Here is a 16,874-nt window from a genome sequence, read left to right on the forward strand (position 1 = left end):
GCACACTGCAGGAATCTGCTGGGTTTAGAGACTCCAAATGGGGTCGTGGTCCAGAAACAGAAATGTTCAGTCACAGGCCAAGTGAACATGGAGTGTGGCTGGAGAACAGGGAGAAGGGATTGATTGACTGCTTTTCTCTGGGGGAACACTGAGGATGGGGCCCTGAACTCTCAGCTCCTCTGAGGCCAGAGATCAGGAAGCTGCCATTTTCATTCTTGTCCTCAAAAGCTATACAGAAAGCTTTCAGCGGACAAAAGCTGCCAAGAGCAACCCCTAGCAGGTTACTTAGCCTGGACCCTGGCAAGGGCAGTGCAATTCTTCCTGAGGCAAAGACATTGGAGAATCAGTATAACAGGCCCCTCCAACAGAAGGTCAGCAGGAACATCCAGCCAAGACCGAATTCAGCCATCAATGAGAATAACAAAACTCCAGTACTAGGGAAGTACAACACATAGAACTCATGGCTTTTTCTTGATGATTCTTTAGTCTTTCAAAATTAATTTTTAAAATTTTCTTTATTTTTTCTCTATTTCTTTATTTTTAAAAATTTTTCTTCTTTCCTCTCTCTACCAACTTATCAATTCTTTTTTTTCAATTCTTTTTTTAAATAATTTTTAATTTTCATTTTTATAGCCATATTCTATCCCTTCATTGTCTTTAACCTTATTTTTGTGTATGTATGTGTATATACACACACACACACACACACACCACACACATATACATATATGAAACTAGAACCTGGTTCTATAAAAGAATTAATAAGATTGATAACACCAACAACAAGACAAAGAAAGAGAAATTAAGGAGTCTATGTCATTTATAAATGTACCCAACACCATAAAATACCTAAGAAGAAATATTACCAAAAAGACAAAGAATATGTACTCAAAAAAACTATAGAATATTCATGAAAGAAACAGAGGAAGACACAAAGTAACAGAGAAATGTTCCACGCTCATGGATTGGAAGAACAAATATTGTGAAAATGTCTGTGCTACCTAGAACAATCTACACATTTTAAATCAAATCTCTAGCAAAATACCATCAACTTTTTTTCACAGAACTGGAACAAATAATCCTAAAATTTGTATGGAACCACAAGAGAGCCCAAATATCCAGAGGAATATTGAAAAAGAAAACCAAAGCCGGTGGCATCACAATTCCAGACCTCAAGCTCTATTACAAAGCTGTAACCATCAAGACAGAAAGATACTGGCACAAAAATAGACACATAGATTAATGGAACAAAATAGAGAGCCCAGAAAAGGGCCCTCAGATCTATGGTCAACTAATCTTCAACAAAGTAGGAAAGAATGTCCAATGGAAAAAAGACAGTCTCTTCAACAAATGGTGTTGGGACCATTAGACAGCCACAAGCAGAAGAGTGAAACTGGACCATTTCCTTATGCCACACGAAGAAACAGACTCAAAATGGATGAAAAATCTAAATATGAGATGGGAATCCATCAAAATCTTTGAGGAGAAAACAGGTAGCAACCTCTTTGACTTCAGCCGCAGCAACTTCTTCCTAGACACATCACTAAAGGCAAGGGAAGCAAGGGCAAAAATGAACTATTGGGACTTCACCAAGATAAAAAGCTTTTGCAAAGCAAAGGAAAGACAACATACAGAATGGGAGAAGGTATTTTCAAATGACATATCAGATGAAGGGCTAGTATCCAAAATCTGTGAAGAACTTATCAAACTCAATATTCAAAGAACAAATAATCCAATCAAGAAATGGGCAGAAGACATGAAAAGACATCTCTGCAAAGAAGACATCCAAATGGTCAACAGACACATGAAAAAGTATTCAACATCACTTGGGGTCAGAGAAATACAAATCAAAACCACAATGAGATACCACCTCATACCTCACACCAGTCAGAATGGTTAAAATGAACAAGCCAGGGAATGACAGGTGTTGGAAAGTATGCAGAGAAAGGGGAACCCTTCTACACTATTGGTGGGAATGCAAGCTGGTGCATCCACTCTGAAAACAGTATAATGGTTTCTCAAAAAGTTGAAAATAGAGCTACCCTATGACCCAGCAATTATACTTTTGGGTTTTTACCACAAAGATGCAAATGTAGTGATACAAAGGGGCATGTGCACCCCAATATACATAGCAGCAATGCCCACAACTGCCAAACTATGGAAAGAGCCTAGATGTCCAACAACAGATGAACAGATAAAGGAAATGCGATCAAATATGATGCAGCCACCAAAAAATTTAAATCTTGCCATTTGCAATGTCATGGATAGAACTAGAGGGTACTATGCTAAGCAAAATAATTCAGTCAGAGAAAGACAATTATCATATGATCTCACTTATCTGCAGAATTTGAGAAACAAGGCAAAGGATCATGGGGGAAGAGATGAAGAAATGAAACGGGATGAAACCAGAGGGGAAGACAAACCATAAGAGACTCTTAATCTCAGGAAACAAACTGAAGGTTGCTGGAGTGGAGGGGGATAGGAGGGATGGAGTGGCTGGGTGATGGACATGGGGGAGGGTATGTGCTATGGTGAGCACTGTGAATTGTGTAAGACTGATGAATCGCAGACCTCTACCCCTGTAACAAATAATGCATTACATGTTAATAAAAAAATAAAATATAAAAAAAGGAGTTTACTCTTAAAATAGAACATGACAGAAAACAAAACACAACTCCTTCTTTCATTATGAGAATGCCTTTCTCAATATGATAGACAAATTGTTGGGACTGAGTGCCAATAACTAGGAAAATTACCTAGAATCAGAGTGATGGTTGCTATTCTACAATCTTGTAATCCTGTACCTATGCTAAGAAGGTTGACAAAAAACTCAAAGCATCTTTTACTAACAAAACAGATGCAGATAAAGTACAAACAGGGTGAATAGAAGTTGCTTTTATAGATTCTGTGACATTCAGATTTGATTAACATGCCACAGCTTGGAGTTGCAAAAAAATACAGTAGATATACTGACCTTTGGATAGGAAGTAGAATTTGGAGATTAAATGGGGGCAGAAAGAGAATGGCATTTAAGAAGTAAGGATGGAGGGCGATCCCTTGTCCCAGAAGCAAAGCCACAGCTCATTAAATAGCACCTAGAGGTCCACTGTTGCTTTATCGTCATCTTTTATTATGGAAAGTCTCATTTTCCTTACCGTGATCAGCCCCATTGCACTATTTTGTTCCTGCTCTCATTTACAGGGAGCAATAATTGCCATTAGCAATCATCTTTGATTTATAAGAGTACAACAGTGTTCTAGTGATGATATATAAGGGTCACTGCATTATTGTGATAAGATACTTGCTGGCTAAAAAAAATAAAGTAAAATAAAATAAAATAATTTTTAAAAATTAAAAAAAAAGATACTTGCTGGCAACTAGATACTAAAAACAATAATCTTGACCATCTCTGCAGATCGGTGTCAAGGTAGGATAAAACTTCAGATATTAGCTTTCACCAAGTGGCTGAAAAGTGTGTATTTTACAAAATTAAGGTGCACTATCACATTTAGCTATCACACTTCATAACTTCTTTTGCAACACTGGCAAGCAAAACCTTATCACAAATGTTATATTATAGATAAATTGTGACCATAAGCAATAAAGCTTTTATATTCTTATTATTTTATAGGCAATGAATAACAATAGGAAGCGTCAATTTGATATTTATAAAATGCTATTTCAGGTACTCTTCATGGAATAACATCTTGCCAACAGCCTCTAATTTTAATTTCTGTTCTCTATAAGAGTAATATATTTTACTATACCACTCATAATCTATTTTAAACATTACATGAGTTGTTTTGTGCTAACTACTGATCTGTAGAAAACAGGATATGCACAAATCCAAGTTTTGTGATTCACCATTCAGAAATTTACTGTTAAATAATGTCTTTCTTGCTGATTCTCAAATTTCAGAAAGGCAGGTGATTGTTCTCATTTTATAAAATGATATGTAAATTGTGAATGAGGGTTGGAAGAGGACATTGAATTTTTATTAACCCAACATACTAAGGAGAAGTCCATCCTGCTTTGGAAAGTCCAACAAATAGATCTCTTCAGAACTCACCAACATTTGGAAGGGAAGAACTCACAGAAAGTTACCCCAAATTACTCCTATTAGAAAAAAATAAAATGGTCTAGAAAGAAACCTGAGCACCCAGCTAGTGTGCTTTTCACTTGCATAGAAAGTAGGACTCTACTTGACAATTCCTGATGTATAAAAATCTATAATAACTCCAATATAACTACCATAATATTTTAAATCTTAGAGGAAAAAGTCTCAAGAGTTTGTAGGGGAAAAAGTATGTACCCATTATATAATTTAAAATTTTTCATCTTTTAGCCTATTTTATCTTTATTCTTTATTGAGGTAACATGGGCTTTAAGCACAAAAAGTAAATGAATAAAGAGCTGAGTTAATTAATATTGAATATACTGGGGAAACCATGTCTGCTTTAGGTGTCTTGCATTGGCAGTCAGTGTAAAAGAAAGTAAGATTTGCAAGGTACATCTAGGTTGAAATCATAGCTCTCTGGGCGCCTGGGTGGCTCAGTGGGTTAAGCCGCTGCCTTCGGCTCAGGTCATGATCTCAGGGTCCTGGGATCGAGTCCCACGTCCGGCTCTCCACTCTGAAGGGAGCCTGCTTCTCTCTCACTCTCTCTGCCTGCCTCTCTGCCTACTTGTGATCTCTCTCTGTCAAATAAATAAATAAAATCTTAAAAAAAAAAAAAAAAAAAAAAAAAAAAGAAATCATAGCTCTATGGAAAAGTCACTGTAAGATATGGAAAAGTGACTTAAATCACTTAATTCAGTTTTGTTATCACACAGTGGCAACAACAATGTATAGGGATGTTACAATCATTTAAAAGCATATAAAGTGCTTAATATAGTGTCTGATAAATGGTAAGCTCTCAATAAAGGTGAACATTTAAGGAACCACTATTATGATGAACCAGGTGGGGTAAAAGGGGCTTTGGAGAATGCCTAGAATCTGAAGACAGGTGTATTGGTTAGGCAGGCACTGATTCTGACTGGGGAGGTTGATAACCTTGGTGGGTTGAATTTGGCTCAGCTGCCTAAATATTACCTATTAAGGGCATATATTATTTGTATAAATTCCTCATGACAGTAATGGAAATTCCATGTATAAAAGGCCATGTCCCACAAGAAATCTACCATTTTGGATCTCATAAAATCCAGCTTGCTCATTGGCAATTGTCCATGGCAGCTATAAGTTTTAGGTGCTCTAGAGAAACTCTTCCATAATTTCTGCATTTGTTCTTACTGCCACAATCTCTAAAGCACAATTTCATATCCTCTGTTAAATAAATTAATTGTGTAACTAGCTTTACAGGAGGTATATAGATTCTTTCCACCAGTATACAGCTCTCTTGAGATAATGAAATGAACATGCCTACATCATTTATTGTGTTTTTAAAAAATTTTTAAAAATATACAAATTCATAATGTGGGCCAAATTAAGTCATGTTTTCTAGAGAATTAATCAAAGAGAGAAAAATTAACTATATAATGGATGCTACTAACCAGAGTGCTAAATTATAACATAATAGGACAAATATTTTAATTTTTATAGTCAGCACCATCTTAACAACAAGCACCAGTTTATTTCTTTTCTTCATCAATGTAACATGTGCTTTAAGCTCAGAAGAGATTTTTCTCAGAACACATTTCTCTTACTAAACGATACGTATTCTCTTACCCAAACCAGGCTACCCTCATCCACACCCATTCACAGGCCTTATACAATTCTACTATAGTCACACATGTTAAAACAGACTCTGCAGATCAAACAGGCCAGGTGAATTATTGTTCGTATCTTGCTCTTATTTAGCTTTAGGATATAGAAAGACCTTAAAAAGAGATTTGAAGATAAGTCAGTTATGTCCTTGATTAATTACCTTATTTCAAAACTAGAAGTAGAAACTGATTCCTGGGAAAGGTCAATATAATAGAAATATGGCATGTTTTTCCAAAACAGGAGAAATTTTAAAATATGAGAAAAGGAGAGAAGTTTAAAGATATTCTATGCAAGAATTCTAAGAGTTAATCTAACAAAGGGTAAACATTACTAGAAATGGAAATCACTTTCAGAAGAAAATAAAATTTATAAAATAAAAATATTTCTTATAAATATCTTAAAAATATAAAAGAAATATTTATAAAATAATTATAAACACTTAAGAAAAAATGTCTACATATAAAAATCCCCATAACTTAGCACTTCTTTTGTACAAGAAAAAAATCCATTATTTAATTCTACAGAAGAATATTAAAATTTTCTGGATATAGCAACTGAACTGAATATCATGTACAGGAATGGGATGTACATTTCTCTGTGGAGCAAGAAAAATGCAAATGAACATTATAAGCCTGGAGTAACTCTGTAATTGAAGGACTAGCACCTTTGCTACCACCTGGGACTCTGGGAGGTTTAAATTTCACTGATGTGAAGGACAAAAAAAATGAGTTTTCTTATAAAGCTATTTAAACATATATAAAGCATTAATCACCAAGAGAGTACGAACTTAGAGACACTGTTGTTGATGGGAAGAATGACAACTCCCTTTAAAATAAATGGTCAGAAAGTAATCCCATTATTTTATCTCTCACAGTCTTTAATGTGTTATTGCATTTTTTTGTGATGCATGTCAAATGTGGCATTTTTATTTCAAGTTTACTTCTAGATAATTAAGAAAATCGATGATTTAAAATTCAAGGACTGTTTATATTAGCGTTTATATTTGGAGCATCTATATATTATCTTGTTAAATACATCAATGTCAATAATCTAACTTGAAAACAATAATAAAACTAATTTGATTATATTAGAAGTACACTCTGATTATAATTAAAATACATAATATTGAAAGAATGTATATGCATATAAGCAATAAATAAATATGACAATGTATATGTATGTATATCATGTATTACATTTAATCTTTCTCTCCCCTCGACCTTGAAATTTACTTTTACTTTAATGTGATACATTTTTATTAAAGATGATAGAAATACATTGAAAAAATGGTTTAAAACCCATATTAGCATACATACCCAGTTTTCACCTTTTCTGGCACATTTTAAAAGCTAGCCTTAATACATGGAGACTAAACAATATGCTACTAAACAATGAACTGATCAATGTCTCCATACATGGAGACACATAAAAATGAAAACAGATGGTACAAAATCCTTGGAATACAGCGAAAGCAGTTCTCAGAGGAAGTTTATTGCAATACAGTTTTACCTCCAGAAACAAGAAAAATCTCAAATAAATAACAGTTCTTTACAGTGAAAAGAAAAAAAGAAGTAGAATAGAGGGAAGATGGTGGAAAGGTAGGGCACCTGCATTTATCTGGTCCCTTGAATTCAGGTAGATATCTATCAAATCATTCTGAACTCCTATAAATTCAACCTGAGAGCTAAGAAAAGAACTGCTGCAATTCTACAAATAGAAAAGCGGCCACTTTTTGCAAGCAGTATGAAACCCTTCAGGGAACAAAAGCCACATAGAGCAACCCAAAGCAGCTTACACTGCGCTAGGCTCCCTGGTAAGGGAGAGAGAGGTGCAACTCTGCCCAGGCAAAGACACCCGAGAATCAGTGCACCAGGCATCTCCCCCAGAAGACCAGCATGAACATCAGGCAAATATCAAGTTTATGGATCACAGAACTGAAAAACTCCTGTGCTAGGAAAAAATACTATACAGAATTTAAGATTTTTTTCTCATGAGTATTTATTCTCTCAGTTTAAATATTTTTTATTTTTTTCTTGTTTTCCGTTCCAACTAGTTTCTTTTTTCCTTTTCAACTAGTTCTTTCCTTCTTTCAACTAGTTTCAACTAGCTTCTTATCAACATTTGTTTTTAAGTCATTTTTAATCTTCATTTTGATATTTACATTTTATAGATATATTTTTCATTTCTGGCTTCCTTTTACCATACTCATTTTTGTGTATATATAAGTTCTTCTTTCTTTACAGTTTTGGAGTTTAGTGTCTTCTAACAAACAAACCAAAATATACCCAGGACCAAATGTATTACCCTGTTTTTTCCACTTGTGCGATTATATTCTTTCTTCCCCCACCTTTTCCTTTTTCTCTTCTTTTCTTTCTTTTTTTTCTTTTTTTTTTCTTTTTTGATTTCTGACCTCTTCAGATTTGTCTAGTGTGTTGATACAGTTTTATTTTGTTCTCTTCTTCATCTAGTCTCTGGACAAAATGACTAGAAGGAGAAATCCACAACAAAAGAAAGAACCAGAAGTAATATTTTCTGCCATCCATCTAATAAATATGGATATAAATAAAATGTCAGATCTAGAATTCAAAATAAATGATTATAAAGTTACTAGCTGGGCTTAAAAAAAGCATAAAAACTCTAGAGAATCTCTTAGTGCAGAAATAAGATCTAATCAGGCCAAAATTAAAAATGCTTTTATGGAAACACAGTCCAAAAATGGATGCTCTAACAGCTAGGGTAAATGAGGCAGAAGAGAGAGTCAGTGACATAGAAGAGAAAATGATGGAAAGGAAGGAAGCTGAGGAAAAGAGAGGAAAACAACTAATGGACGATGAGGGAAGGCTTTGAGAAATCAGTGATACCATAAAGCAAAACAATATTAGAATTATTGGGGTCCCAGAGGAAGAAGAAATGGAGAGAGGGACAGAATATATATTTGAACAAATCATAAGTGAGAATGTCCCTAATCTGGGGAAGGAACAGGTATTCAAGTCCAGGAGGCACAGAGAACCCCCCTCAAAATCAACAAAAATAGGTCAACACCCTGACATTTAATAGAGAAGTTTGCAAATTTCAGAGATAAAGAGAAAATCCTGAAAGCAGCTTGACACAAGAGGTCCTTAGAGTACAAGGGTAGGAACACTAGACTGGCAGCAGACCTATCCACAGAGACCTGGCAGGCCAAAAAGGGCTGGCCTGATATATTCAGGGTATTAAATGAGAAAAACATGTAGCTCAGAATACTTTATCCAGAAAGGCTCTCATTCAGAATGGAAGGAGAGATACAGAGCTTCCAGGACAAACAGAAACTGAAAGAATTTGTGATCACAAAACCAACTCTATAAAAATATTAAAGGAGATCCTGTAAGCAAAGAGAGAGCTCTAAAGTAATACAGATCAGAAAGAAACAGAGACAATGCACAGAAACAAGGACTTTACAGGCACCAAATTCCTACCTTTCAATAGTTACTCTGAAAATAAATGGCCTAAAAGCTCCAATCAAAAGACACAATGTATCAGATTGGATAAAAAAGCAAGACCGTCCATATGCTATCTACAAGAGACTCACTTTTGACCCAGAGACACCTCCAGATTGAAAGTGAGTGTGTAGAGAACTATTTATCATGCTAATGAACATCAAAACAAAGCTGGGGTAGAAACTTTTTTTCAGTCAAATTAGATTTTAAACCAAAGATACAGTAAGAAATGAAGAGGGACACTATATCATACTTAAAAGGTCTACACAACAAGATTTAACAATTATAAAAATTTATGCTCCTAACTTGGGAGCAACTAATTATATAAGCCAATTAATAACAAATTTAAAGAAATACATTGATGATAATAAAATAGTAGGGGACTTTAAAACCCCACTCACAATGGACAGATCATCTAAGCAGATGATCAACAAGGAAACAAGGGATTTGAATAACACACTGGACCAGATACACTTCACAGATACATACAGAGCATTCCATCCTAAAGCAACAGGATGCACATTCTTCTTGAGTGCATGTGGAACATTCTCCAAAATACTCGGTCATAAATCAGGTCTCAACTGGTGCCAAAAGATTGTGATTATTCCTTGCATATTTTCAGACAACAGTGCTTTGAAACTTGAACTAAATCACAAAAGGAAATATGGAAAGAGCTCAAATATATGGAGGTCAAAGCACATCCTATTAAAGAAAGAATGGATTGACCAGGAAATTAAAGAATTAAAAAAATTCATGGAAACAAATGAAAATGAAAACACAACAGTTTAAAACCTTTGGAATGCAACAAAGGTGGTCCTAAGAGAGAAGTATATAGCACTACAAACCTTTCTAAAGTAATAAGAAAGGTCTCAACCAACCTAACCTAACCTAACACCTAAAGGAGCTGGAGAAAGAACAGCAAACAAAGTCTAAACTAAGCAGCAGAAGAGAAATAATAAAGATTAGTGCAGAAATCAATGAAATAGAAACCAAAAGAACAATAGAACAGATCAATGAAACTAGCAGTTGGTTCTTGGAAAGAATTAATAAGATTGATAAACCACTGGCCAGACTTATCAAAAAGAAAAGAGAAAGGACCCAAATAAAATCATGAATGGAAGAGGAGAGATCACAACCAACACTGAAGAAATACAAATAATTATAAGAACATATTATGAGCAAGTATACGCCAACAAATTAGATAATCTGGAAGAAATGGACACATTCCTAGAGATGTATAAACTCTCAAACCTGAACCAGAAAGAGAAAGCCTGAACAGATCCGTAACCACCAAGGAAACTGAAGCAGTAATAAAAATAAATCTCTCAACAAACAAGAGCCCAGGGCCAGATGGCTTCCCGGGGGAATTCTACCAAACATTTAAAGAAGAATTAATACCTATTCTTCTGAAACTCTCCAAGAAATCAAAATGGAAGGAAATCTTCCAAGCTCTTTTTATGAGACCAGCATTACCTTGATCTCAAGACTGACAAAAACCCTACTATAAAGGAGAATTACAGATCAATATCCCTGATGAACATGGATGCAAAAATTCTCACCAGAATACTAGCTAACAGGACAGAATCCAAGAGTACATTGAAAGGATTGTTCACCATGACCAAGTGGGATTTATTCCTGGGATGCAATTTTGGTTCAACATTCATAAATCAATGAATGTGATAGACTAGATTAATAAAAGAAAGGAGAAGAACCATACGATCCTCTTAATACATGCCGAAAAAGCAATTTACAAAGTACGGCATTCTTTCTTGATTAAAACTCTTCACAGTGTAGGGATAGAAGGTACATACCTCAGTATCATCAAGGCCATGAAAAACTCACATTGAATAACATTCTCAGTGGGGAAAAACAGATCTTTTCCCCTAAGGTCAGGAACATGGCAGGGATGTCCACTATCAACACTGCTGTTCAACATAGTACTAGAAGTTCTAGCATCAGCAATCAGGCAACAAAAGGAAATGAAAAGCATCTGAATTAGCAAAGAAGTCAAACTCTTACTCCTTATAGATGACATGATACTCTACGTGGCAGACCCAAAGACTCTATCCCAAAAACGCTAGAACTCATACAGGAATTCAGTAAAGTGTCAGGATATAAAATCAGTGCACAGAAATCAGTTGCATTTCTATATACCAACAGGGAGACAGAAGAAATAAAAATTAAAAGAGTTGATCCCATTTACAATTGCCCCCCAAAACCATAAGATAGCTAGAAATAAATCTAACCAAAGAGGCAAGAGATCTGTAAGCAGAAAACTATAGAATACTCATGAAAGAAATTAAGGAAGACACAAAGAAATGGAAAAACATTCCATGCTCATGGATTGGAAGAAAAAATACTTTCAAGATGTCTATGCTACTTAGAGCAATCTACAAATCCTAGAGGAAAACATAGGCAGCAACCTCTTTGTCCTCTGCTACAGCAATTTTTTTTGCTGGACACGTCTTCATAGACAAGGTAAACAAAAGCAAAAATGAACTACTGGGACTTCATCAAGATAAAAATCTGCACAGGGACACCTGGATGGTTCAGCTGGTTAAGCGTCTACCTTTGGCTCTGGTCATGATCCCAAGGACCTGGGATTATGTCCCACATTACACACTCCACTCAGTGGGGAATGTACTTCTTCTCCCTCTCTTGCTCCCCGCTGCTTGTGCTTGGTCTCTCTGTAAAAATAAATAAATAAACTCTACAAAAAAGAAAAAAAAAAGAAAGAAAGAAAAAAGAAAGCTTCTGCATAGCAAAAGAAATTCAACAAAACTGAAAGGCAACCTACAGAATGGGAGAAGATATTTCGCAAATGACGTATCAGATAAAGGACTAGTATTCAAGATCTGCAAAGAACTTATCAAACTCAACACCAAAAAAACAAATAATCTAGTCAAGAAATGGCTAGAAGACATGAACATACATTTCTCCAAAGAAGACATCCAGATGGCCAACACACGAAAAAATGCCTCTCATCACTTGGCATCAGGGAAATACAAATCAAAACTACAATGAGATATCACCTCATACCAGTTAGAATGGCTAAAATGAACAAGTGAGGAAATAGCAAATTTCAGCGAGGTTGCAGAGAAAGGGGAACCCTTTTACACTGTTGGTGGGAATGCAGGCTGGTACAGCCACTCTGGAAAACAGTGTGGAGTTTCTCAAGAAATTAAAAGTAGAGCTACCCTACAATCCAGCAATACATATTCCATTTACATATATATATATATATAATATAATATATAAATATTATAAATATATAAATGTAATAGTACTCAGCCAGCAGAAAGGACAAATGTTCACAATTTGCATCTATTTGGATGGAACTGGAGGGTATTATACTGAGTGAAATAAGTCAGTCAGAGAAAGGCAATCATCATATGGTTCTACTCATATGTGGAATATAAGAAACAGCACAGAAGATCATAAGAGAAAGGAGGGAAAAATGAAAGGGAAGTCCTTATAAAGGGAGAAAAACCTGAGAGTCTTTTAACTATAGAAAACAAATTGAGGTTTGCTGGAGGGGAAGTGGGCGGGGGGGATGGGGTAATTGAATGATAGGCATTAAGGAGGGCACGTGATGTGATGAGCATGGAGTGTTATATGCAACTGATGAATTACTGAACTTTGTATCTGGCTAATGATGTACTATATGTTGGCTAATTGAATTTAAGTAAAAAGAAAAAATGTAGCTAGAGTAATAAAACAAATGTTACAAAAGATTAAAAAAGAACTATAAAAAGAAGAAAAGACAAAGCCCAAAGGTAGTAGAAGAAAGAAAATTAGGACAGAAATAAGAAAAACAAACAAAGAAAAAAACAACAGAAATAATCAATGAAATCAAGAACTGGTTCTTTGAAAAGATAAACAAAATTGATAAATTTTAGCCAGATTCATCGAGAAAAAAAAAAAAAAGAACCCAAATAAATAAAATCAGAAATAAAGGAGGAGAAATAACAACAGACTCTGGAGAAATACAAGGAATTATAAGAGAATATTATGAAAAAGTGTATGTCAACAAATTGGTCAACCTAGAAGAAATTGATAAATTCCTAGAAACATATAACCTTTCCAAACTAAATCAGGAAAAAATATAAAATCTGATTAATTGATTACTAGTAATGAAATTTAATCTGTAATCAAAAAAACTCCCAAAAAACAAATGTCTAAGGCCAGATGGCTTCACAGATGAATTCTACCAAACATTTAAAGAAGAGTTAATGCTTACTCGCCTCAAAGTATTAAAAAAAAATATAAGTGAAAACTTTCAGATTTATTCTATGAGGCCAACATTACCCTGATACTAAAACAAAAGATACTACAAAGAAAAGATTAAAAAAAAAGGCCAATATCTCTGGTGAACATAGATGTAAAAATTCTCAACAAAATATTAGCAAGCTAAATTCAATAATAAATTAAAAATATCATTCACCAGAATCAAGCAGGATTTATTCCAAGTGTTCAAGTATGGTTTAATATTCACAAATGAATCAGTATACTACATCACATTATAAGATAAAGGAAAAAAAAGGATCATTCTGATAAATGTAGGAAAAGCATTTGACAAATACAATATTCATTCATAATAAAAATTCTCAATGAAGTTTATTTAGAGAGAATATGCCTCAACATAATAAAAGTCATACATGAAGAACCCACAGGTTCTCACACCCAATGGTGAAAAACTGAGAACTTTTCCCCTAATATCAGGAACAGACAAGGATGTCCATGCTCACCACTTTCATTCAGCATCATACTGGAAGTCCTAGCCATGGCAATCAGACAAGAAGAAAACAAAAGGTAGTCATTGGTAAGAAGGAACTACAACTGTCACTATTTGCATATGGCATGATGCTATATACATAGAAAACCCTAAAGACTCCACCAAAAAACTTCTACAACTGATAAATAAACTCAGTAAAGTCGCAGGGTACAAAATTAATATATAGAAATATGTTGCATTTCTATGCACTAATAATGAAGTGGAAGAAAGAGAAATTAAGAAAACCACCTCATTCACAATTGCACCAAAAATAATAAAATAATTGGGAATAAACTTAAGGAGGTAAAAGGCCTGTACTCTAAAATCTATAAAACATTGATGAGAGAAATTTAACATGACACAAAGAAACATCCCATGGTTATGGATGGGAAGAATTAATACTGTTAAAATATCTGTACTACCCAAAACAATCTACGGATTGGATGCAATCCCTATCAAAATACCAATAGCATTTTTCACAGAAATAGAACAAATGATACTAAAATTTTCATGCAACCACAAAAGACTCCAAATAGCCCAAGTAATCTTGAGAAAGAAGAACAAAGAGGTATCACAATCCCAGATTTCTAGATATATCACAAAGCTGTAGTAACCAAAACAGTATTGTCTGGCACAAAAACAGACACATTGATCAATGCAACAGAATAAAAAGTCCCAAAGAAAACCCCAGGTTTATATGGTGAATTAATCAACAACAAAGGAGACAAGACTATACAGTGGGGAAAAGACAGTATCTTCAACAAACGATGTTGGTTAAACCAGACAGCTACATGCAAGAGTATAAAACTGGACCATTTTCTTAGAAAACACACAAAAATAACCGAAAAATGGATTAAAGACCTACATGTGAGACCTCAAACCATAAAAATCCTTAAGGAAAACATAGGCAGTACTTCTTTGACATTGACCTTAGGAATATTTTATTAGCTATGTCTTCTCAGGCAAGGGAAACAAAAACAAAAACAAACTGTTGGGATTATACCAGCATAAAAAGCTTTTGCACAACAAAGGAAACCACCAACAAAACTAAGACAGCCTACTGAATATGAGACGATATTTGCAAGTGATATACGTGATAAGGAGTTAATACCAAAAATATACAAAAAAGTTCTACAACTCAACATCAAAAACCCAAATAATTTAATTAAAAATGGACAGAGAACCTGGATAGACATTTTCCCAATGAAGACCTGCAGATGGCCAACAGACACATGAAAAGATGCACAACATCACTGGTCATTAGGGAAATGCAAATCAAAACCATGATGTGATATCTATCATTTTTCACCTGTTAGAATGTCTAGAATCGAAAAGACAAGAAATAATAAGTGTTGGCAAGGTTGTGGAGAAAAAGGAATTGTTCATTGTTGGTGAGAATGTAAATTGGTGTAACTGTTGTGGAAACAGTATGGAGTTTCCTCAAAACATTAGAAGTAGAGATACCATACAATCCAGCAATTCCACTACTGGGTATTTAACCAAAGAAAATGTAAATACTAATTCGAAAAGGTATATGCACCTCTATGCTTATTGCATTATTTACAGCAGCCAAGTTATGGAAGCAACTCAAAGTCCATTGATACATGAATGTGTAAAGAAGGTGTGGTATATATATACAGAGGAATACCATTCAGCCATAAAGAAGAATGAAATTTTGCCATGTGCAACAACATGGATGGAGCTGGAGAGTATTGCATGAAATATGTTAGACAAATGATCATATGAATTTACTTGTAAGTGGAACCTAAAAAACAAAACAAAAAAATGAAAAACTTGACAAATACAGAGAATAAGCTAACAATCGCCAGAAAGGAGGTAGTGGGGGTTGTGTGAAATGTGAAATAGGGTAAGAGGTACAAATTTCTAGTTATAAAATAAGTAAGTCATGGGTATGAAAGGTATAGCATCGGGAATGTAGTCATTTGGTGACAGATGGTGACTACACTTATGGTGACTATTGAGAAATGTACAGAATTGTTGAATCGCTATGTTGTACACCTGAAACTAACATAATTTTGTATGTTAATTATACTTCAAATACATCCATACACACATCCATGCAGGCCAGCCTTAGCTTTTGAGGTAACTCTTATAAAATTGGAACACAAAGAAAAATTCTAATTAAAATGCTATTAAGATTAACGCACACATAAGATGTGAAAACTAGAAATATTGGTATGCATAAATACACTAAAATAGGTAAGTATTGAAATCAAAGCTACTCAAATATTTTATATTTCTATTTTTTTAAAAAGAATTAAGACCACTAATGTAAATTCCCTCAAGATAAAAAAGAATGTAACAGTCCCTCCTAAATTTATAAATAACCTAATTTTAGATTAGAATTTATATAATCTAATTATATTTAACTACTGATAGTCAATGTACTTTCTATATGGCCTATGGGATTACTAAAGCCAGCAGCAGTTTAAATTAAAACAAATTTTTTTTAAAGATTTATTTATTTGACAGATCACAAGCAGGCAGAGAGGCAGGCAGAGAGAGAGAGGAGGAAGCAGGCTCCCTGCTGAGCAGAGAGCCTGATGCGGGACTTGATCCCAGGACCCTGGGATCATGACCTGAGCCGAAGGCAGAGGCTTTAACCCACTGAGCCACCCAGGCACCCCTAAATAAAAAAATTTTTTAAAAAGCAAATTCTTTACTGTTTATTGCACCTGTGAGTAAAAATACTTGAGTTCACTGTCACTGCTTTCAGGATCTGCAGTTCAAGAGAAAGTTATGAGGCAGTATGCCCGTGGATTTCCCTACAAGCTAGGAAAGAAAAGTCAGTTATAATTCAAGGCCTAAAGTGCCTGTCCAGCCGATTACAAATTCAGGAGGA

General features: G+C 34.6%; 1 protein-coding gene across 2 annotated transcripts in view; it reads right to left on the minus strand.

Annotated features, from left to right (window-relative positions):
- Window positions 1-16,874, minus strand: part of LAMA2 (laminin subunit alpha 2) — a 661,080-nt gene that overhangs the window by 171,462 nt on the left and 472,744 nt on the right. The gene's annotated exons all lie outside the window — the stretch shown is intronic.

Source organism: Meles meles, chromosome 5, assembly GCF_922984935.1.
Source record: "Meles meles chromosome 5, mMelMel3.1 paternal haplotype, whole genome shotgun sequence".
NCBI classification, from domain to species: Eukaryota; Metazoa; Chordata; class Mammalia; order Carnivora; family Mustelidae; genus Meles; species Meles meles.